General features: G+C 39.8%; 1 protein-coding gene across 7 annotated transcripts in view; it reads left to right on the top strand.

Moving 5' to 3' along the window:
• Positions 1-23,486, top strand: part of NDST2 (N-deacetylase and N-sulfotransferase 2) — a 131,684-nt gene that overhangs the window by 68,012 nt on the left and 40,186 nt on the right. For 2 of the 7 annotated variants that reach the window (XM_053948984.1, XM_053948987.1), the window contains exon 2: positions 12,097-12,156. The gene's annotated coding sequence lies outside the window, so the exon portion shown is untranslated. The other 5 variants (XM_053948989.1, XM_053948991.1, XM_053948985.1 and 2 more) reach the window with 5 other exon arrangements.

Here is a 23,486-nt window from a genome sequence, read left to right as displayed (position 1 = left end):
AAATGCATTTCCAAATGTGTGAAGCCATGTAACTGTAATAAATTGCCTTAATTATGTATGGTGTGGTTAGTTTCGGTTAGTTTCTGGAAGCCTATTGTGCATTTCTGCCTGCAACAAGTAGCTTTTCCTGTTTGCTTGCTGCTGTTTATCAGACTGGCTATCCTCCCAAAGTAATCCTCATCCAAATTCTTCACTTAAGAAATGCTCACCAAGAGCCTTTTTGATCTTCAAATGCTCAGTGTCACCTTGGTTGTTGCTCTGAGAGACAGCAGAAGGTAGAGTCTAGATTTCTTCATCAGAAATTTGATGTCTTAGGATGTTTTTAAGATACATGTTTTTCACCTGGTTTATGAAGTTGTTAGAAATATATAAAGTTACAACTCAAGGGAGAGTGAATACCATTTCAGACATCTAGTAAGCACAGGTAGAGGTCATTTATATCATCTTCCTCAGCTCCTGAGGTGTTTGCTCCTGGGAACTTGAGCAGTGCTCTTGCATGCTTTTCCCTAGTTACTGGTTTTTCTGGTAAGTGCCAATTTCTTTACTTTTTTTCCTTTCCTTTAGTGTTTGGGAAGACTGGGGAAATGTGCTATCGAAGTGTTTTGGCTTCCTTATTTTTTGAATGACAATAGATACAGAAACATAATTATTTTTACTCCTGGCTAACAAATATTTCTTACTGTTTTTTTTTTTTTTTTCTTGTCTGCTGTTGCCTGCATTAGACCTATTTGGTTTTGTTTCACTTGAAAATGAACAAGCTTTTTAATTCTTTCACCTTTTGTAAGGTAGATAGTTTTGGAGTTACTAAGCTGAAGTTATTCCCTATGACAATCAGTGACTTGAGGTGTTAGGAGGTATGAGAAAAGGTCTTACTTTGAAGACTTTCAACTTGAAGTTGAAAAGGAGGCAGAAAAGATTAAAGGAAAGTTTTTCTACTTTCTGTTAGGGGTTTTTCCCTATCTGCAGTGTGGAAAAGTTATTCAGTACTGTTGGGATTAAATTCAGAGAAGAACTGACAATAAAAATTTTCTCTTCCTCTGTAAAGAAATGATGTTTCAGAAGGTTTGGAGTAAATTTTGAGAGCTAAAACAACCCTTCATATTATGGTGACCTGTCTGTTCCCATCATATCCCTCATCTTCTCTAAGGAGCTCCAGTGGAGCTAGCCACAGTGATCCTAAGTGTCTAGAAGTATCCTATGTGCACCCCTTCCCACAGCTAGGAAACTGATAGTGTTCTTTTGTTCCTCTGTGCGAAGCTGTCTGTGTGCAAAAGGGAGATATTTGCTCTTCCTTCCTGAAGCCTTCTCTGTAGAAGTTGCTCTGCTCTCAGGATGCAATGACCATATTAATGAATTCATCAATCACAATAATCTGATTAAATTGATGGTGGAGAGGGAGCCAGTAGATGAAACAAACAGATTATTTTAAGATATATGAGATACCCAATTAGTAACTGACTCAGCAATTAAGTGAAAGTGTTGCTCAAGAGATTTCCTGGTAACCAATGTAATAAATTACCCCTTATGGTTTTTTGTCTTTGAGAAAGGCTCGTGCACTGTTAATAGGAACCTGTAAGTAAAGCAATAACAAAGTGTTACTCATAAGATATATCAGCTATATATTACTTGAAAAAAAAAAAAAAAGATGGATTTTTGTATGTGCATTTCACTTAGAAATGGACTAGGCTATGTGCAGTATCATGGAGAGATTAATATGGATTTTAAGCCTTGTACAGGTATTTCAGCCGTGACCTGCTGAATGTGTATTCAGGCATATAGGAAACTGAGATTTGAGTAGGAAGGGAGTTGCTTTGTGTCACTGAGGTTTCAGGGGCAATCCCCTGGAGTACAGAGATAATGGGAGGGAAGCTCTCTGTCAGGGAGCATATGTTTTTGTGGCGATTACACTGTGTATAGATTAGGACTTCTGGGAGGGAGGGAATGGGAAGATGTGCTTGGAACATAGGACCATCTGCCAGTACCTTGGCATAGTCATTTCATTAATGGGAAGCTTATTAGCTTGAGTCCTGCAGAGATAGACAAGAAAGGCAGCAAAAGAGACAGAAAACTGTCATCCAGCTGCCATTGAAAATGGGAAAAGATGGCTCTGATAACCTCTAAAATCAGATTTTATTAGAACTACTTGTGCTCTTCTAGGTAAGAAGGTATTAATCTTCTTGTTGCAGAAAACAAAATTCTAAATTTTGTGATGCAGTGTGGGATGTTCTTTGGTAGGGAAACTATTAAAACTGAGAGTGAGCTGGAACAGAAGAGAAGGTGCTAGGAAGAAAAGGGAAGGAATTGTGATTTTTAGTGGGAAGTTATTTTTTTCATCAAAATCTGCCTTTTCCCTTTGGTAAACACTTGAGGTGACCTGTATTGAATGTTGGATATTTAATGTTTGTTGTGATCTGGATAACACCTGGAAGATACAACTCTGAGAGCACCACAATCCCAGCCCTGGCCTGTGCCACAAACCTCAGAGAACATGGCCTATGTTCCACGGGAGGCAGAAAATTAGGGGGATGCGCTGGCTGGACACAAAATAGTGTTCCAGAGGCAAAAAGGCAATGGTTAGAGCCTGTGAACTCTGTTCCTGTGTCCTCACGTATCCAGTTCTGCTGCTGACATGGTAAGTGTCCAAGCTTGTGTTCTCTTCCTCAGTTTTGCTGCCCTGCAGATCAGAAAAACTATACTTAGCCTGTTTTAGGGAGAGCTCTGCTATTCTGTTGACAGAAGGCTTAAATGCTGCTGTATTTGGACAGCTCTGTTTTTCTTTTGACAGTTGAGTCAGACTTGAGTCTGGGTGAGGGTGAGATGGCAGAGCCTTTGCCTGGTGAAAATGGTGGTTGGAAGTACAAAGTGATTTAAGTGCTGGCATTTGGGAAATTATTTTCCTTTGGTTTATACAATTCAGGTTAGACTGGTAATTAAGATGAAGGGAAGGAATGAGAAAAAAACTGTTTCCCATGAAAAGCCTTATAATCTGCAGGTGCCTTAGTTCATGGGAGTGTGGGTGTGTTCAGGGCAGTGTGAGGGTTTATGCAGTTCACCAGCAAGATGGTTTATTATCTAAGGCTGGACAAGTTTCTGTTTGCACTGCTAGGATGGAAAAGGTTTTTGCTGATTTATGAGGTAACTCAAATGGAGCATTGTCTCTGACTTTGTCTGTTGTAAATCTAGGGAAACAAAAGGAATACACATTTTCAAAAAAATGAGTAGAAAAATATAGTTTAGGAGTGTCAAAACACCTAAGTAGAGTGATGCTTAACTGAAAGGGGGTTGGTTAGTCATCCACTTTGCAAATTCTCTTTTTGTATTGAGGATGGAAGAAGATTAGTGAGATGAAAATCTATGTTATTACAGAGATAAGAACAGGTTATGGCTGGGTCCCAAAGGAGAAGGAATTTTTTAATATTATTTTAAAAATCCAACCCTTTGCTGTGATTCATGTGTAATGCTTAGACAATTACATGCAAAAAAATTATGGTAGTAGTGTACAGCATGGTGTTCATATCTGTAAATGTATGTACAAATACTGACATAACATAAATTTAGATCCTGACCCAGTGCTTGTTGAATTCAGTGGAAATACTTCTGATGGCTCTGACAAGCATTTGATCAGATTCTCATGCTGATACGTGAATGTCTTTTGAAACTCAAACCGAATCTTCTGCTTTCAAATATTTTTTCTAACCGCCTTAGAATAGAGCAGAGTTGATTCAAAGCCTTAAAAAATATTTGCTCTGCACATGGGACCATTCTTTGTTTTTTTCTACTGAAACACTGATAGTGTCATACCATGATAATATTCTCTTGCCATGTTGCATGATTTTTGTGGAGTCACAGAACCATAAAATAGCAGAATATGCTGACTTAGAGGGGACCCATCAGGATCAACAAGTCCAACTCCTGTCTCTGTGCAGGACACCCCAATAATCCCACCATGTGCCTGAGTGCATTGTCCAAACTGACAGTTCATGTACTTTCTCTCTCAAGTAGTGGAAGAATGTTGTTGGCCCCACAAGGGCATGGTAGGTCAAGGTTTTGGCTCAGTCTACAAGTCTAAAAGGCTTTTCACTTAGTGAAGCCATAAAGAAACCTCCAGCTGGCTGGATTCCTCTCTTAAAAACACAAGTGTGGCCTTATTCTGAAATGATGCTCAGGGAAAGTTGTGCATGCCTCAATGTCTTGGGATGAGAGGAGTGGAGGGGGGCCTTTGCTGAGATTCCAGTGAAGCCAGGAAAGTCAGATGTTTGTATGAAAACACAGGGAATTTAATCTGATTGACTCAGAATTACTGTGAAAGGATAGAATAAGACAGTGGAAGAGAAAGAAGGATGGCAGCAGAGAGCTTTTAACTTGAGATATGAAAGGAAATTAAGAAGGTGAGCAGAAATTTTCATTTCATTGCAAGCACAAAAGCTTCTTTAGCTGTTTATGTGAACTATGAAATTGTGGAGCTTTGTGCAGTGTTTCCCTTCCAGCAGAAGAGCACAGAGCTGAGTGCTGCCTGCATTGGGAGTGTTATGTACAGCTTTAGTGCCTTTCTGGGTCAGTGGCTGTCAAACAATGCCACACAGAGCTGCTCTAGTTGTGCTTCCATGAGTCAATCTGTAAGTACTGACACTTCTCCCTGATCATAACCCAGTGTCCTAGAGAATCTGCAGGCTTTTCTGACTGCTAATCTCAAAGCATTTGTGGTGTTCCTTGAACTCAGGTTGGTTGATCATGTATACCTTTTTTCAGATGCCATTCTTCCTTACAATTCAATCAAAGTCAGATTGTTGACTTCAAAAAATCAAGTAAAATGATGCAGCCAAGTCCTTGTACCTTTAGCATTGAAAGAATTGATAATGCTCTCCTCAGATTGTTCGGGCACTGCTCTCTCAGTAGCCATAATCTGTATTATTATCTCATGATTACTGATTTATGCAAAGATTTTTTTTTCCAGGCATAATGTACAGTAGGATCAAGCAACTGCATCATTTGTAGTCTTTCAAAATAGGTTTGTGCAGCAGATTGTTTTGCCTCTGCATGCCAGAAAACATAAAGGAACAGGAATGATAGTGTAAAATAGTATATTTAAATATACTTCCAAACTAGCATATATGGTAGTGGAGATTTCTCTGGGTGGATCAGGTATCTATTTCCAAATGTGGGAAAGTTTGGTGATGGTTTGAGCATTTATACAGTCAACCTCAGTGACAATTGGGAGCCCCGAGGGAGGGAGGAGGGAACAGTCTGTTCAACATTTGTGTATTCCTCAACTGACTGCACCTGCAATCTTAATCATCAGGAATCAGGTATTTGGGCATGTTGGAAAGTAGTAGCAGTGAGGAGCACAGCTTGAGAAGACTCTGTGGAAAGAGAAAGAAGGCTGTGGTTCCTGAAGTGTGAGGAAAATCCTGAAGATACGTCTATTTCTGAGCATTGGCTAAGCCGATTTTAGGGCTGAACATTAAGCAAGTATGTAAATAGTAATTGGGTAAGAAGTTTTAATTTCTTCTTTCCCTTCACTCCCCTAAAAACATGATTTTTTTTTAACCTGTTTTCTCTGTTCCATGTATGGAAATAAAACAGGTGTGGGTACAGGCAATCTGCAACAAGTCTTGCCCAATTTGGCTTCAAGATATTATACTTACTCTTCTACATTTGGATTTCATTCAGCTCTGTGTGTTTGTATCCAGGAAAACTATCTGTAATTTTTTACTTGGTTTATTGGATTGAGTATCTCTTTTCATTATACATACTTTTCTGTACAGCCAACTGTGGTATGGCCATGTTTTGGGCATCTTGGAGGTTACTACTATGAATTTCAAAGTGCATATGAAAAAAGTTGTTTAAACAGCAGATTTACATTGAACTACGGGCAAAACTCAATTTTTTATTGCAGCGTGTCTTTACCATCATATCAAATGTGTTTTATATTTGTGTATAGATTCATGGCTTTATTGGCCTCCTCCTTTATAAAAAATGAACAATGTTAATTCTAGTTTTAATTCATTCCTTAGTGGGGGTGTGTCATAATTTAGAATTGCAGATTCATATCATTATAGGCCCATGGGTGAGGTTAAGCAAGGAGCTGTTTATACTTTTTTCCCCAACAGCATGTGACATATTGGAGGAACCTGCTCTGCAATATAGAGTGCACATCATTTATGTTAAAAGACAGAGATGGAAGTAAGCATAAGGAGCCTGAAGAGGCAACACTGTCCAGATCAAATATTGACAGTGATAAAGGAAAAACATAAAGTCGACAGGCTTCTGACTTAGTTTTCTTTATTTAATAGAAGAATAAAATGAGAGAAGCAAATTATCCTCTTCAAATTCTCCATCATGGTAGCTGTCAGCTTCACTGGAGGTCACCATTTAGGTACAAAACCTTTACATAGCTTTTGGTTGACATTAAGTTGATTCCTGTGGGATTTGGGCACCTAGGTGTTTTCAGGCTGTCTGGAAACATAACACATGATTGTCTTTCATAAATCTGGTTATTTATTTGCTGATTTTTTTAATGCTATTTTTCTTAAGATAGCAATGGCTTTGTGACCAGTGCAGAGGGATAAGGCATTGCTTTGACTGTGTGAGCCATGGTTTACTAGGACCAGGGAAAGACAAGTACCAAACTAGGTGTCTTCAGTCCTTTTGGGTGCTCTTAATTTGGAATGCTTTGAGGAGGATTAGCCTAAACAAGCCATTAGCAGAATTGTTTAAATTATCAGAATGGGGTGAAAGGTTTAAATGCAGTGCTGTACTACTTTAACCGAGTATTTCAGAGAATACCCAATGCTATCAACTTAATTACAGCATTGCTGCCAGGAGGCAGTGGCTCTGTGGCAGGATGGAAACTGACAGTCATTCAAGATTTATCTATCTAATACATAAATCATAGTTGTTCCTTCTTAAGGACTCTTCTTTGCTCGTTAAGGAACGGTCACAACCAAAAGGTGGGAGTGGAGAGGAAGGGAGGAAAGCAATGGAGCGTAATCAGCTGAGAAGGCTGCTTCTTTCTTACCACCTGATGAGAGCAAAAACAAACGAGAACTAGGAGAGATCTTTTTGTAATATTATAGTCATTGCCCCTTTCTTTACAAATTTCTTCTCACAAAGGTGGCATGATTTTAGCTGCTAGGTTGCAGCCCTGGGAAGAAGGCTACTGATAGCTTTTCCCCCGTTGACCTTGATTGCAGTTGGTTAGCTTTTTTGCTTGTCCAGTGGCATACAGCTAAGATGATAGCAGGAGAGGAAAGGGCAGAGGCAAAAACAGCATTACTCTTTTAACACTTCACTGCTTGCATTGGCCTTTCTGAAAATCAGACTGCTGAAGCAGTCAGGGTCATGAACATTTCAGCAGCATGGTTGCAAGCAAGCACAATCATGCTGATGGCAGACAGGGCCTGGGCCTCCTGCCCTTAGTGCCATGAATAGGCTTATAGGGAGGAATCCTTTCCTTTGTGTACAGGCAAGGCCATGCCCCATAAGGACATGCAAGATCTGAAGTAGGGCTTTGGATGAATGATGAACTGTACTAAGCCATTTGCTTTAGATTATCAAAGTGATCATAAAACCTTGGAATATTCTGAGTTGGAAGGGACCCACAAGTATAATCAAAGTCCAACTCCTGACTCTGCACAGGAGAGCCCCAAGAATCACATCATAGGGCCTGAGAATGTTAGCCAGACACTTCTTGAACTCTGGTAGGCTGTGTGCTGTGACCTTGATGCTTCTTCTTCATCAGATGGTTCTGCTTTTTTCTTCTGTTGTGAAAAATTTGCTGGTGAATTACATTAAAGACAACCCCTCATATAAGAGGGAGAGGAAAAAATTAAGAGATCAGATCTAGAATTTTGAAAATTAGACTGCTTTCTCTTGTGAAAAATACAAGTTCACTTGTATTCACTTCAATGTGTCTCAGAAAACATTTTCCTTCCTAAACCAATTCTGCTGGATCTATGTGAATGAGTAATACAGGAACTATCATGAAATCACAGAATGGAAGGGGCCTCAAAGATCATCTCATTCCAACCCCTCTGCCATGGACAGGGACACCTTCTACTAGATCAGGTTGCTCAGAGCCCCATTCAGTCTGGCCTTGAACACTTCCAAGGATGGGACATCCCCAGCTTCTCTGAGCAGCACTGTTTCAGTGCCTCACCACGCTCACAGTAAAGAATCTCCTCCTACTATCTAATCTAAACCTACTCTGTTTGAAGCCATTCCCCTATGTCTTGTCACTACATGCCCTTGTAAGTAGTCTCTCTCCATGTTTCTTATAGACTTCCTTCAGGTACAGGAAGGCCACAATTAGGTCACCCCAAATTTTCAGTTTTCCAGGCTGAACAGTCCCAATTATTTTAGTTTTTCCTCACAACTAAGTGCTCCATCTCTCTAATCATCTTGGCGGTCTCCCACCTTTTGGACTTGGTCCAACAGGTGGACGTCCTTCCTGTACTGGGTATTCCAGAGCTGGATGCAGTATTTCAGATGTAGTCTCAAATAAATGTCAAGGCAACACATCATGTGTTTTGATGTCCGATGTCCTTAATTAACTATTTCAAGCATATCCTTGCTACCTAGTTTCCATTTCCTTCACTTATTTGGAGATTCTGGCACTGAATGCAATTTTCTGCACGGTCCTTTTTCTTGAGCATTTGCAGTTTCTGACAGTAGTATTTTCTGATAATTGTTCCTTGGTTTCACTCATTCCCAGATAGCTTTGTCTTTCCTCGTCTCCTTCTCTATGTATATTTTCCTTTTTTCCAGTTTGATTGTGGCAGTCCATCCATACTTACTTCCTATAACCATTAGAAAGCCAACCATGTCTTTGCTCATCTTTTTGCAGCTTTGAACTGTAAAACTGCACAATTCTTATTAAGTATTTGTTGAAGAAATACAGACCTTAGGTGGCTGTGGTTTTTATTCTGAATTCTGGATTTTTGCAGAAATTAACTCAAATATCCACCATTTGGTAAGTAGGGCTTTCTATTCTGTGTCCTACTCTCTATTTCTATATTTCTTTCTCTTCTCATATTCCTGTAAATATTTGCATATTTTGACTATATCAAGCTATATTCTCTTGTCCCCATGTATGCTTTATCATGATATGTTTTCACTGTGCTTTGGGCTGTTAAAATGATTAGTATTTTTAAGCTAAGGACATATTTCTTTGGTGTAATTACTACAGAGACATACAGGGTAGAACTGTTGTCTGTCTAGTGTAACTTGGATTGTTTACCCAGACTGAGGATAAGATCTTCATGGGAAAATAGTTCTGCCTGGTTGGGCTCCTGTGTGAATACTATTCTTCTGACTAAGAGGACCCTGTTATATTTTATTAGTGTAAATATTAAGGGTTTTATGCTTAAAAAAACCAAGCACCCTTCTCATTTTCCTGAAAGCTGTTTTATCTTGTAATGGTGAAGAGGGACCACACACGTGCTCTCATATATGCCATGGGATTTCCAGACACCATCTTTTATACTGAGATTTGGCCTTTATTCTGGGGTAAAAAAGTACTGTGAAACTTCCAGTGTGACTGGTGTTTGAAGAAATAAAACTGTCAGGAATACAAATGTCACTGCTTATTGAGTCTCTGTACGGTGCACACCCTGACTAACAGGAGCTCCTGCAGGAGCCTGCCTGGCTGGCACACAAGCTCCTGAGCTTTCCCACTCCACTGTTATGGCTGGTAAATTTGCAAGTAAATACAAACATGGGAAAAGATATGATGCTTCTAGAGTTAATGGCATCCTCCCAAAAATCACTTAATTGTGTGCTAGGCAGAGTTTCATTTCCATTAGTAAATGCTTTGATGCCTAGAGATGAAATGTGGGGTTGCTTCTTTCTGTTCAGCATTTGGGAGCTGGTATTAAGCAGCTGTTGATAATGGTAGTAATGTACATTTTGTGCTTAGGGCTTTGCAAACATACAGATCTGTTTGCTTCTCAGGGATGACATAGGCACAAGAATATGTATGGAGGAGGGAAATGGGAAATTGTTAGGTAAGTTTTTTGCCACGTCACTTGGCTTTCTGTGGAAATGACAACAGTGTCATCCCTTTCATGTTGCTTTAACCTGCTCCTTTAATTTGAGGTTCTGTAAAATAGATCTTGTAGTGAAATCAGATTTGGCCAGTCCCAGTCTCATTCTACTGATAGATTTTTCTATCTGGTTGATAATATTGCTCTGTTCTTTGTGTTTAATCACTTATCAATTATTGCATTCAGTTTAAATTCCCTGTTACGCCATTCAGCTGGCATTCAATTCTGCCCCCTTCTTACCAGGCTCTGTTGCATTTCTGCTTGTATCTGTTTTGACATGCCTTAGTGGAAAATTGGCACAAAGAGCAGTTTCTTCACCTCCTTGCTATAACAGTTTTCTGAGTTTCTGTAAGCAGGAGTAAGTTGCATTTTTAAAAGCTGAAGACAAAATTATTTGAAACTTGCGTTCCTCTCTAAGTGTCTCCCCTGAATTTGCTATCTGCTAATCCTTTTGGGTTTTTTTCAAGTTTTCTGTATTCTGGAAAGTAAACTCAAGTAGATCAGAGTGATAGTATATCTTGTTCCAAATCAGCACTTTGGTAATAGTTTATACCAGACAGTGCAAGATATTTTGCAGTGAAACAGAGAGCCAACCCCTATGGGAAACTTCTATTAAATGCTAGTAGTTGGATGTTGGTGTATCTACTTGCATGGGTCTTACCAACTACCATGAGGGTACAATTTTATAAATTCTGCTAATAATTAACTTCCTAATTTGACTGTTTTTCTCAATTACTCTCACGAGGTTGTTATGTGAAAAAAAACCCATTTCTTTAGTTGTCTGTTCTTTTTACAGTGAAATCAAACATTCACATCTTCTGTAGTTTGGTTGCTTTGTGGTTTCATCTGGCTGTTCGGATGTTTACCCTAGTGTTTTGGGATCTGTGAAGGCCAGGCATGCAGGGCTTCTTATTCTGCCTTCTCAAATTATTTAGTGAAGGAAGATAAGAATTATGGATCAAAATAAAAGAGAAAAATTGTGTCCTGCAGAAAGATAGTTGGCTTTTTGACTAAACTAATCTTTATCTAACTAGGAAAAAGTAGAAACTTTTGCTCTTGTAATTATGTGAGGAAGGCAGAGAGCTGGGTGTGCTTCATTATATCTACAAGCAGAGCAATTGTGGCTCTTGTTTAGTAATTGGCTGTAGAGGTATTAAAGATTATTGGAAACTCAAAGGTCAGAATTTTTGCTGATGTGAAAGATCTGACTTCAGAGGCTGTCCAACAGGTATAGTAAAATTATAGCAGTCGAGTCTGTGCCCTCCCTTGAGGTGTTGGTGACTCTTGAGGCGCCCTCCCTGGCCAGCTGCTCTGTGTGCCTGTCTGTGTGTGTGTACATACATGCGTTTCCTGAGCTCAGTTGGCTTCACAAAGTACTTCCATCCCTGTGATCACCTGCCAGGCAAAGGTTTGGAGGAGGGTGCGACTCCCTCCTTGGAGTGGCTTGTTTTTGTTTCACAGTATACCTAATTGTGAAGGCTTTGAGAATAGACTACATAGACTTTGTCACACCATTGAAGTTTTACTTAACTGATTTAGCTGTGGCTAAGACAAAAGAAGGTAACATCTTATAGTTTGCTTTGTTGGTTGTTTCAAAGACAACAATATTAATGAACAGGTGTGAGAAATCCCGTTCAGATTGTGCTGGCATTTCCAGTTCTCTCAGCTCATACTGAATTTGTTTGTTCTGTAAACTTCTTTTTCCTTTGTGGTTCTAAATCCAGGTTCCTGGTTTGTTGATTGGGGGGATTTTTTCCCCCTTGCATTTGCCATTTCTCATGTTGTCCCACTCTTTCTCACTCTTGCACAGTTGAGCTTGCTGCAGTGCAGCCCTGTGTCATTTTCTAGTCATTGCCAGCATGGCTGTTGTCATGGCCTCAATCTGTCCTCCTGCCCTGTTTAGTGTAATGTAATCATTACCTTGGTTGTGGAGAGCGAAGGTGCTCCTGATAAGTAAATGTTTACCGACACTGCTGAAGGCTAATGTTAGGGAACAGTGAGAGGGAAAGATTGTTTTAAGTATTGTTTTGTCTCTTTATTTATTTTAAAACAGAACCTTGTTCCTGAGTGAAGCAACGGATGTGTATTTTCCTTCACCAGACTGTGACCAAAGGTAGGTGCACAATCTTTTGCATTTTTATGGACTGACCTATCCAGATTTGGCGAGGGGAAGGCCTCAAGTCCTTCTGAGCAGTCTCGTGTCAGAAAAGAGACACAGATTAGGAGGAGGTTAGACTATTTTGCTGCAGTGTGAAGTTGCACTCCTTTTTCATCCCTCTATAAGGAATTGCAGAGGAAACAATTTCATGTCTTTGGTCTTCAGTTGTACAGTTGGCAGCATAAAGTTGGCAGGTGAGTTAACTTAGATCAGGAAGGAATTTCTCATGCAGTTCTGGGACTGCGATACTGTGATAGGACTGGGTGGTTGCTTACTGCTAAATATTACTTTATTTAGATGGAGTTACTACTTCCATACCTTCTGGGCAAAATTTGGGGCAATGTCATTCATTATCCATTAACTCTGCCTTTGAAAAGAAATGGGAAGGATGTGGGCTAAAAAGCTTTTAAAGTTTCAGATTTTGCGTTTCACAGAATCTCTGACCCATGCATAACAACTGTAAGATCCCTTTGGGAATAACTATTTATGTTGCTCCCAGCATACTGGAACTGCATTCATGACTTAAACCCACAGGAAATATCATAAAGGTAATTAAAAATTAAAAATAGAAATACTGGATTGGTCAAAATTCTGTGCTGAAGGAAAGGAGTCCTACTTTTTTTTCCCCCTCATTTCTGTCTGGATGAATAGTGAGGGAAGGTTATTCTTGTGGAGTTTGTTTAGTATATACGTTTGAATACTACACTCTAATGTAGCAAAAAAAAGCACTGTTCTGCCAAGTTGTCTGTCGGAAAACTCGCAGAGATTCAGCCTCCTGTAATATTTATAATTTTCAGGTGTTAATATACTTACAGAAGTTTTAATCCTGTCTTAGGAGTGGAAGTTCCTACAATCAATGGAGTAGAAGGATGAATGATGTGGTCCAGCGAAAGGTTCTTAGATTTTTTTCTTGGAAAGAACAGAGATTATTTAGTTTTGTATGTGTGCTGAACAAATCTGATTAAAATACTTTTTCATGCCTTAAAGAGTGCTGTATGGATTTCTCAGATTGCTTTATATGAGTAGACCGCTATGGCTTTAACTGTGCAGAAAATCAGGGGGCAGAGAAGGGAGGATGAAGCAGCTCATGACTTAGGCAGGTAGCCTGGGTTTATAGAAAGGAGATGGCAGAGCTGGTGCTTAGTGCTGAGTTCCAGTGTAGGGTAGCTGAGGTGGTGGGGAAAGGTGGATATGCTGAAACAAGGACTTTGGGCTCTTTGAGCCCTACGCATGCTACAATTCTGAATTCCTTTGTGTGTCAACCAGAAGCTGAACTTTACCTTAATTTTCCTGTTATGGCTCTGATACTGTTACCCAAATGAAAGATTTCTCCCCAGGCTGATGTCCACGCAGGTCCCACTTTCTTTTGGCAGCTACTCACACTGCAGCTTTATGCTTTTTCACAACCCTAACCCTAACCCTGAGTTTTCTAGAGATAAGAGTCCTTAGGCCTTGGATAGATAAAAGGATTTTGGAAGAGAGGTATGCCCTATGTAGTTGGTGTGGCCCTGTTATCATGGCTCATTCCAGTGTGATAATAATACTAAATCTTGTCTCCTGTAAACTTTTTAACAGTTTTGCAGAGAGACTAGTAAAGGAACAAAAATAACCTGAAATGTGTGATACATGTTTGTATACTTGCAGTACATTCTTATGAAGAGTAAACTGGTAGAAGAAGCTGCAGCTAAGTTTGCAAACTCAAGATTTTAAAAATACACAAAAATTTGAGATGGAGTAGAATGAATGTAGTGACCACATTAGCATTCTACTCAGCTTGAATAGTGGTGTACTTCCAGAGATACTTGGTGTAATTTTCGTGTGTGAAATTGGTAGATATTTATAGTAAGTGAAAGAGTTTAATTTATTAATTTATTTTTATTAATTTATTAATGGAATCCTTCACGTGTTCTACTAGTGTCAATGTATATGTGACATCATGGCTAGAAGAGCAAAGGGAGAGCAATGTTTGACTTAAGGTACAGCCACAGTAAATTGCTACTGCACCAATGATTTCATTGACACAAAGAGTAGAAAATGGGAAAGACAACAGAAATGTAGAAATTATAGGAGATGGAAAGGGGACCATGCAGTTAGAATATACAGCCAGGTAGTCCATGCAGAATCCATTTCACTCAACATGAAAGCAGAGTTATTGGAAAATTTAAGTTATTGTTATTAATTTAAAAGTGGAATTTAGGCTTTTCTTGTACTAGTATGTAGTTAGTTCATCCTCAGCAATACTTACTTATTGCTTAAGACTAATGTCTTAATGTTTCCTGCATATGCCAGCAATATCCCACAGTTAAATTACAGAAAGTGAGTGCCAAAATGCCTGTAGTTTACTTTTCAGAAAATCTTTATTTTCCCAAAAGTCTTTATTTTCCTGTGAGATATCTCAGCTCTGTTCAGTTGTAGCAAAAATAGAGGGGCAAATAACTTATTTTCTCTTCTATTATATCTTAACTTTCTCTGGTTCCGAACTGTGTCTGTTTTGTTAGTTGGTTCTAGTAAGAATTTATCTGCCAGGTATTCCTTTGCAGTCACGAGTTCTTCATCTCCATGTTGGAGCAGGTTACAGTAAACCAGTTCCTCTGAAACTTTGTGGAATTGACCTAATATTATCAAAGAGGTGCTGTCATCGAAACATCTCCAGAGATGTGCCAGTTTATTTAAATGGTACGTCTTCATGACATTGTGACACATTTATTGAGTAGGGATGAATTCTAGTGCTTGGACAGGATTTGGTTTTGAACATTTTAATTAGCTTATTGGTCTGAAGTTTGAGAACTGGCACATTCATGGTGGATTTTTGCCAGTTACAGTTTACATCATTTTTAAGGATTGGCTGTTGCTGAAGATGAGTCTGTCAAGTATTAAAGATTAATACAAAAATTAATTAACTATCTGAAATTGTAAGCACTATGAAGTGTAAAGACCATGTAAGATTAGCAACCTGCATAGCCATACCCACTAATCTCATTATCCTTTCCTCCATATAAGCATACTTTGTCCCCAAGTGGGCCTTGGAGATCTGTGAGATAAGAAATGTGAGCACAGCTGAACAGAAATAAAAAATTAATTACAAAGCAGAAGGGCATGACTTAGGGTGCTTTGTGAGGGCATGTTCCTGCCTCTTGGATGTATCGTCTGTTTGTCAATTGAATGGCTTAGCTCTGACCCTTTTCACCCTATTCATCATGCATTTTAAATGAATATCATGGTTGAGGAATGCTGCATTCATTAAGAGCTTTTCTCCTCCCTTAACATGGAAAAGTAACACATTATTGTTAGGTTTTCTTCTACAAATGTAGATTCATATTCTTCCTTTCTTTCACCTTCTTCCACAAAATGATTCATGTGCTTAATACACTACAAAACTCTGTTAGTCTCTCAGATGATATTTACTGTATCTGGTATTAAAGTTGTTGGTCCAAGGCCCACACCAAACTGCCAAGGTCTGTCTGAAGGCCATGCTTAAAGGCTTCAGAAATCAACTTAGGCTTTGATTATGGACAACTTGGAGGGTTTCCCAGAAAAGACCTGGACAGCTGACAGTTAAGAGATTAATATTGTTTCCACTAATTTTTAAATTTGTTCCTGCAACCACTATGCACCAGCCTCTTGTGAGGGTACAGCACGAGCTAGGAGCTGAGGCAAGTCAGAAGGCAAGGGTGACCCCAGTGCAGTAGTGCCACCACTGATGGGGCACAGTTCCACAGGGTCTGAGCATGGCAGGCAGAGCTGGCTCCTAGTGACAGGGTTTGTTGACACTCCCAGGTAAGATGGAGCAATGAGGTTCTATCCAGGAGTTTAAGACGCGGCTGGAGACAAAGCAGCAGCATGGGTTCAAAGGCCACCCAGGAGACAGGGCCAAAGACAGAATTAGGTTCAAGTTACGCCATATATACGAGGGATCTTTCCAGAAGAAGAGCTTCCTACAGCCTCAGTCAATCCAGGAGACGAAGCCAGAGGCAAGGCTGCAGACAGGTATACCTGCAGCAAAGTTCAGGCAGAGAGCAGGGGGCCAGGCCAAGCCTTAAATCATGGTGCAGGGGGAGTGCATGGAGGTCCACTTGAGAACAGTCCATGTCATCAAAGGCTGATGGTGCCCTCAGGTACTGACACCTTTAGTTCCTTAATGGGATGAAAGGCTGCTTGTTCCCTGTACTGCCATCTCACACAAATTTTAATTATATAACTGGTACCAATAACAAAGCCTCTTTGTTTCACTGAACAAAAAGAAAAGAGTTTTCACTGACATGTCTATTCTGGCTTCAGAAATTGTTGTCTCGCTGGATAGGCACTCATTCCAAATGGAGTGGATAGTGGTTCACTTGACTCCTGCTTTTAGAGACAGAGATGTGTTTTTAGGATACAAACCTTTTACTGTTGCTTTGTTTTGCTTTGTTTTGTTTCCCCTCTTAATTCCAACATCAACTACAACCAGAGTGGCAAGAAGGACCTTTTCAAGAACCACTCTTGTTTTCCATTTCAGTGCCAGGACAAAAAAAAAAAAAAAAAAGGATAATATGACATAGCTGTCTTTGATTGAATTTCAGGTAGGGTAGATTCCACCAGTGATGACATGAACATCCAAGCCAACTAGAAATGTACCAAAATATGTGCAAATAAAATGAGTTGATTGAAGCTGAAGAGATTCTACCCACCCAAGTCTGCAAAGTCAATCTCTATTCTCAGCCCAATCCCAGCCTCCATTCTGGCAATGTTCACATGGCTTGTTAAGGCAATAAGCTCTTGTTGGATTTATTTGTAGACTTCCTTGTGTTTTGGGGTGCTCTGTTATCCTGAAAGGGGAAATTCAGGAGAGGAAGCTGTTCTTCTGTTAACAAGCAGATATTGGCTGGGTTAAGTGCATCCTTGAATCTTCTGTCTCTTCCACAGCTGCTAAGCTGCATGAGCAGTTTTATCTTCTCCCTTGGTGATCCCTAGAAAATCTTGAGTTGTGCCTAACTATCTTTTATAAAAGAGATAAGGTAATATATATTCTGTATCGATATTTGGGTGAGGAAGAATGGAGAAACTCAAAGGAAATAAACTTTTTTTCAGCTAGTAAGTGCGGTATTTAAGTACCTCAATAGTAATCTATCTTTGCTGGTATTTTTTACAGGGAAATTTACACACATATATGTTTGGTCTTTGCTGGCTTCAGTGAGAGCTTCAAGATTTATGGGACTGGCTACATTATATACTGTGTATTGTCTCCAGCTGTAAATATGGTAAACTGAATTAGTGAGATGGTGGACAGAGCCCTGGGGGACAAGATCTGTGAACAGGGTAGACTGGGGATGGGGAGGGGGTGTGTGTATGTGACTGAAGAACTTGTGTAATTCTTACTTGGCACATTACCATAAGCCATTCTAGATTTGTTATGTGTTTCTGTCTGGAGTTTAAGAATTGTTCCTGGATAGAACTATCAGTGCTGTTGTGTCATGATGACTTACAAATAAAGCTTGATCAAGAAAACAATTTCAAAGAATGTAAACTAAACAAGCACATGTCTTCCTATGTTTTGGTAGCCAGAACTATTTAGGCCTTAACTGTTTCTCAAGTGTAATCAGTGTGAAAAGCAACATAAACCTGAGGTATTTTGAAAAACATGTAACAGAAAAACATATCCTTTGAGCGTGGCAGGGCATGAAAAATGTGTTTTGTCCAGTTGTTTAAAGTCTTCATGAAAATTCAAGTAAACATTGTAGTATAGCTCAATAAATGAGAGGCATCAGACAGGATTATCAAGTGTCCTGCTTTATGAAGTTAGGATTTCAGTATATGTCTGTTAGCAGATTTGCCTGGACAGTCAGATTTTGCTATTGTTTTATTTACTGTTTCAAGATTGGGTTATTTACAAACTAAGACCACTTAGTCGAAACATATTTCCCTTGGTATCATGTGCTCTTTTAAACTACTGATACAAAGCACAGCAAGAGGTTTGGGTCTTATCAATATCTTAGAAATTATTCCATTACACAGTATGACCCTGGTTAGGAGGAAATATTGCAAATACTGTTAACATTTTTGTCAAAACCATTATTCTTTCTTAAGGTGCAGGTACTCTAAAAGACACCTTTCTTTCTCTGAGTTAATAGTTCTGATTTTTAGATGAGTTTTCCAGATTATGGGTATTAGAAGTAGAGGAAAGATACTGACTGGTCCAGAAATACTGCGGCACGCATGATTTCAGCCAGTGACAGAAGAGAGACTTTCATCTGAATCATGACTAGGTATTTTGAGTCTGTTTTCATTTTTCTGGGCATTACCCTCACAAAAATTATTTTTCAAATCTGTTTTAATTCACAGACCTAAAAAATTATGTAATAAGGATACTGACATTTTTACAGGGAATTAAAACTTCTGAGGATTGGCTTGATTTTCTTGGAAACCTGTTCTTGGACCCCTCAGAAGTAGTCTGGTGATTCTGGTGGAGACCCTCTGCTCTGGCGTTGTATGATTCTGCAGTTGTGCCTCTGCTGTCTCTGTGATTAAAATCTGTTGAGTAGCAAATATAAAGATCATGCAATAGTGTCAGAAAGGCCTTGTTGTATATCACAGCATGGGGCATGTTATTGAAAGACCTACAGGGTTATCCCAATGACTGGGGATCTGCCTGGAAGGGGAGACTGTCCTTAAATTGAGCAGCAGTAGAGACTTTGTTAACTGGTAAAATATCCATAATTTCTCCCTTTATTTCCAGGGCTCTTTGGAAACAATCACCACAAACTGACACTGTGCAGAGCTACATTGTTGTGTTATGGCAGGGTACTTAGGACTGAACTGTGTAGAAAAATACAATTGAAATCTCACCATAACTACCTGCTAGCATGAAGATGTAGTCCATGTACTTGCCCCTAAACAGTGCTTAATCTCAGTTGGGTTAAATTATTCCTCTGCTTGCCATTGATCTAGGGGACACTGTGGAATAGTTGTGGGAGTTGGCAGGGCATGGGAACAGGCAGGAGGTTTGGTTAAGGAAGATGAAGAAGAGAAAATCTAGCCTTTGAGAGAAATAATGAAGGCAGTAGCAAAAGTTAATTGTGACTTTAGGCAGTGAGCAAAAGTTAATTGTCTTTGTGTATATGGAGCATTAGTAATTCTTCTTTCTAATATTTTCTAAACTAATAGATTTGACAAGATTACCAGCAAGTGTCCAGTAAGCCTGAATCTCTATAAAACACTGGAGACTGGAGAAAGGTGGAAACCCATCATGAAAATCGTGGTTATTTTACAAATTGGTTCTTTGTTGTGTGGAGTCAGAATTTTCTGTCATCTTTCTGATTAGTGGAGTATCAAGAGATTTCCAACATCTGCTGTTTGCATACTGCAGCTTGAATGGAAAGGGTTTGTTTACTGGCATAGACGAGAGCTAAAAAATTTAATGGTTTTAGGTTATGATTCTATGAAAATTTTTGTCAGCATTATCCATCTGCAGTTCACAAACAGGCTTGCAGATTTGCAGCGCTGCATTGTAGCATGACATGTATGTGAGATGATTTTTTTTTTAAATGAGGCATAATAGAGAATTGTCTTCTCTCTTAGATATGGAAACAACATTTTTCAAAGGTGCTCAACTTCAATTTATCTTTCATTGATTGATTAGAATAGCAGCTCTAGTTTTATGTGTGTAATCCTTATCCCTCAGCACCTCGTCTTTTATTCACCGCTTAGCAATAAATATCTTTGTGGCTATGTGCTTTCCCTTCTGAAAGTGCTTTTTTCAGTTTTCATATTAAATAAATGAATGAAGAATTTGTGCTCTTTTTTTGTAATATAAGGTAATGTAACGCTTTTGTAATATATCTTCTAGGATTAAAAAACACTGAGCAAATCATTGTGCCATTGTAGGACAGAAAGAATACATATTGTGTGCCTATTCTGAATGAGTTTTATTGTTAATTCAAAAGGAAAGTAATTTACTCTCAATAAATATTTTAAAACATTTTCTACCTTAGCTTCCGGGGGGGGTTTTGGTCCTGCCAAAACAATAAGACAGTAGGAAATATCTTTGAGGCAGACCTTAAAGCTGGACATTCTACAAAAGCAGGTTAAATCATAGCAGGTAAACCCAAGAACCTGGTACTTGACCCTTGGTTTTGATTTTAGTTTTTAGTTTGTTATTGTCAGGATGAAATTTTAAGGCGGTGCTTTTTTCACTTTATAACAGAGATGGCACTTGATGAATCAGTGAGATTCAGGCTTCTTCCAGAGTGCTCTCTACTACCCTGTAGCATTCCATTGCATTAATGTCTCCCTGTGTTACTACAGAAGTGTTTGCTGTGCACTGTCAGCTCCTGTTAAAGGAACTCCTCTAGAGATGTGTGCTAGTATGTCATCCTGTCTGAAAACCCTCTACTCCCAAACCCTGACTGGGAAAGGATACAACTTTGAGCTTACCTGGGGCATTGCATCTTTGAAGAGCAGAGTATGCTGCTGTGGTAGGAAGTGCCTCCTTTCCTGCCTGTCTCTCTGCTTCTCTACAGCACTGTTTCCTGTTACCTTTTGAAGTAGAGAGCCCTTCTTGTGCCAGGCTTTCAGGAATTTAGCTCCTGCCCCACCCCCCAACCATTGCTACCAAAAGTGCTTACATAGGGACAGAGTATAATCTGAGATTTATGCATTTGTTCTTTTAACATGTTAATTTTTTATTAGTGGTGCACAAGAAGGTGATTTTTCTTTGTCCCTCTGTAGATTTATTCCAGTCTCCAGATTCCAATAATAGTGTCTAAATATACATAGTAGATTTGCTCCCTGCACTGCCCCAAATGAGATCAGTTCCCTGAGATCAGTCCCCTGCAAACCACATTAGGGCAAGAGAAGCAATTTACTGCTGCTGAATAAATTTTCTGAGTGTAGTTTCTCTCATCTTGTCAGCTTGTCAGTCTAGAGGCATCCATAAACCCGTGACAGCTTCAGAAGATGAACTCTGGCAGCAGGCTGTCAGGGTGCCAGGCACTGCTGTCTGTGGGCTCCCTTTTCTTGCTCTCCCCCTTTGCCTGCCTGCTTGCTCTCCCTCTGCCTGCCAGCCCCTCTCTTCTTTGTCTCCCTCCTCTTCCCCCACTCACTCCCCACCTCTCTCTACCTTATTGATGTGGGTTTAGGTGCTGCTGTTCTTGGTGGTGGTGCCTTTTCAGTTTCCTCCTTGATCCTCTTGCCACTGGAACAAAAGGAGAGCTGCTGCCCATGGTGCAGCACCTGCCTTTGCAGCCTGAGTAGTGAAAGGGAGGAAAGTGGGGCGCTCTGCATCCTCGCCTGCCTGCGCCAGCAGTGAGCTTGTTCAGTCACTTCGCTATGAATGCCTTTGAACTGCTGCCAGATCCCATTGTCTGCCGTGCAAATGGAGTTCAACGCCCCACCGTGATTAGATGCACAGTGTGTAAGAGGAGGAAGGAATGGAGCTGTTCCCACCCTGACGGAGCATCTCGAATCTGCTGTGTGCCATGAGAAGCTGAGCACTGGACCATGCTTTTCTTTGCACTGGACCGTGCCTTCCTTTGCACACCATCTTCCTTACTTTCCTCTCATTGTTCCTGAGATTTCAGGGAGTGACATGGAAGCTTTTCAGAGAGGAGCTGCAAGGCAAGATAGTTTCTGGGGGGAAGAGAGCTGTGCTTTTGGACTATTTACATGGGACTGTGCTTTGCTCAGCACCTACCTGTAGCTGCAGTATGGTATAGCTGCTAGTCTTTAATGGTGCTTATGCTCAGCACTTATGTGCTCTTTTTAATAGCATGAATTTATTTACATTTTCCCATTTGCCTGTGCTTAAAATTACAGCATCCTTGGGTTCACACAATGTGAGAGATTTTGGCAATACTGAGTAAAGGAAGGCAGCCACTGGTACTAATGGTTTATCCATCTACCAACTGTGCTTCTCCAGAAAGGCCAGCTCACTGTATGATTTTTGTGAAGACCAGCTCTCAGGCTTTCTTGCTTTCCATTTGGCTCCATGTCTTTCCTTGGGTTGCTGTCTGACCCCTTTGGATAGAGTAACTGCATGTAAGGATTCCACTATTAAAGGTAGGAATTTGAATCTTTGTGCCTATCTTCACTATTCCTTGTCTAAGTGCTACCTAGGTTGTTACAAGAAAACACTGTTTTCTTTCATGCCTTGCTGTTTGACTGCTTGTTAACCAGTCATTATCTGCAAGGACAATGCTTTGAGAGGAGGATGGAGGAGCTGCTATTTAGTGACTGTATTAGGCAGTGCACTAAGTGGAGTTGGCAGGGCTTGTATCTCATACTGATATGCCTGCTATAGTTCCTTGCTCATTAAGCTCCTTGTTAGTTCCTTCTCCTCTGCCTCCCCCTGCTCTCTTTTTCCCTCCTCACAGAATGTCTCTGCATCTAACCTTGCTGCTGGGTTAAATTCAGGTTCTGAAATATGCTGGAGGAGGATGAAGTCTGGTCTGTGATGAACTGGTGGCTCATTAATGCACTTGAGTAGCACAAGGAAGGTGGTTGTAGCTGCGCACGCCTTTGCCCAGGTTACTGCTCATGATGCACTATAAATAGATACTCTCTTGAACCTTCATTGTCACTTTATGTCTTGGCTACCAGACTGGTAGATGAAGAGATATCAGCAATATTGGTAATTGATGAAATCATTGCAAAGATCAGACCCATTACAGAGAACATTTTTAAAATCAGATGATGTCTTATATGTTTCCTGAGGACTAAACCACAATTGCTAGTGTTTTGTCACACAGCAATCTAAATTCTCATTTGCATCTCAAAAGCAAAGCTAGTTTTGCTTAGTTAATATTTAGCAAGATGAAAACTTAGAAATTGAAATTTTTATACATATTATTTTTCCTTTAACCACAGATAAATGATGATCCTTTGGTTAACAGTATATTTGATTTCCATTATTTTTTTAGTTTCTTGGGAAAAGAGATTCACTTGGAACATTGAGGGTTTTTCTGGTCAGTAAGAGAATTCTTGATCCTCGTGCTGACGTGTAGCTGCCATTCTCCTTGTCAAGGCACATTAAACAGAATTTGGGTCTTTGAAAAGATTCTTTTATTAACCAGTCACGTTCATGTTGATAGTACAGATGCTTCTGAAATTTGGCCAGACACTGCAGATGTAGAAAGCAAGAGCATGGCCTGGAGCATAGACTTGAGACTTTTCACAAGGCCTCTTTTCTTAATGGTCTTCGGTTTTTCATCTTAAAGTAACAAATATAAGTTAGGTGGTTAGCCTGCATTGTAAGCAACAGTGTAGATGTAGCTCTTGCCATCTAAAACCTGCCCACTGAAATGTGGCTATAT

The sequence above is a fragment of the Vidua chalybeata genome, chromosome 8 (genome assembly GCF_026979565.1).
Source record: "Vidua chalybeata isolate OUT-0048 chromosome 8, bVidCha1 merged haplotype, whole genome shotgun sequence".
Lineage (NCBI taxonomy): Eukaryota > Metazoa > Chordata > Aves > Passeriformes > Viduidae > Vidua > Vidua chalybeata.
Note: the sequence above shows the minus strand (reverse complement) of the source record. Positions and strands in the feature narration are given on the sequence as shown.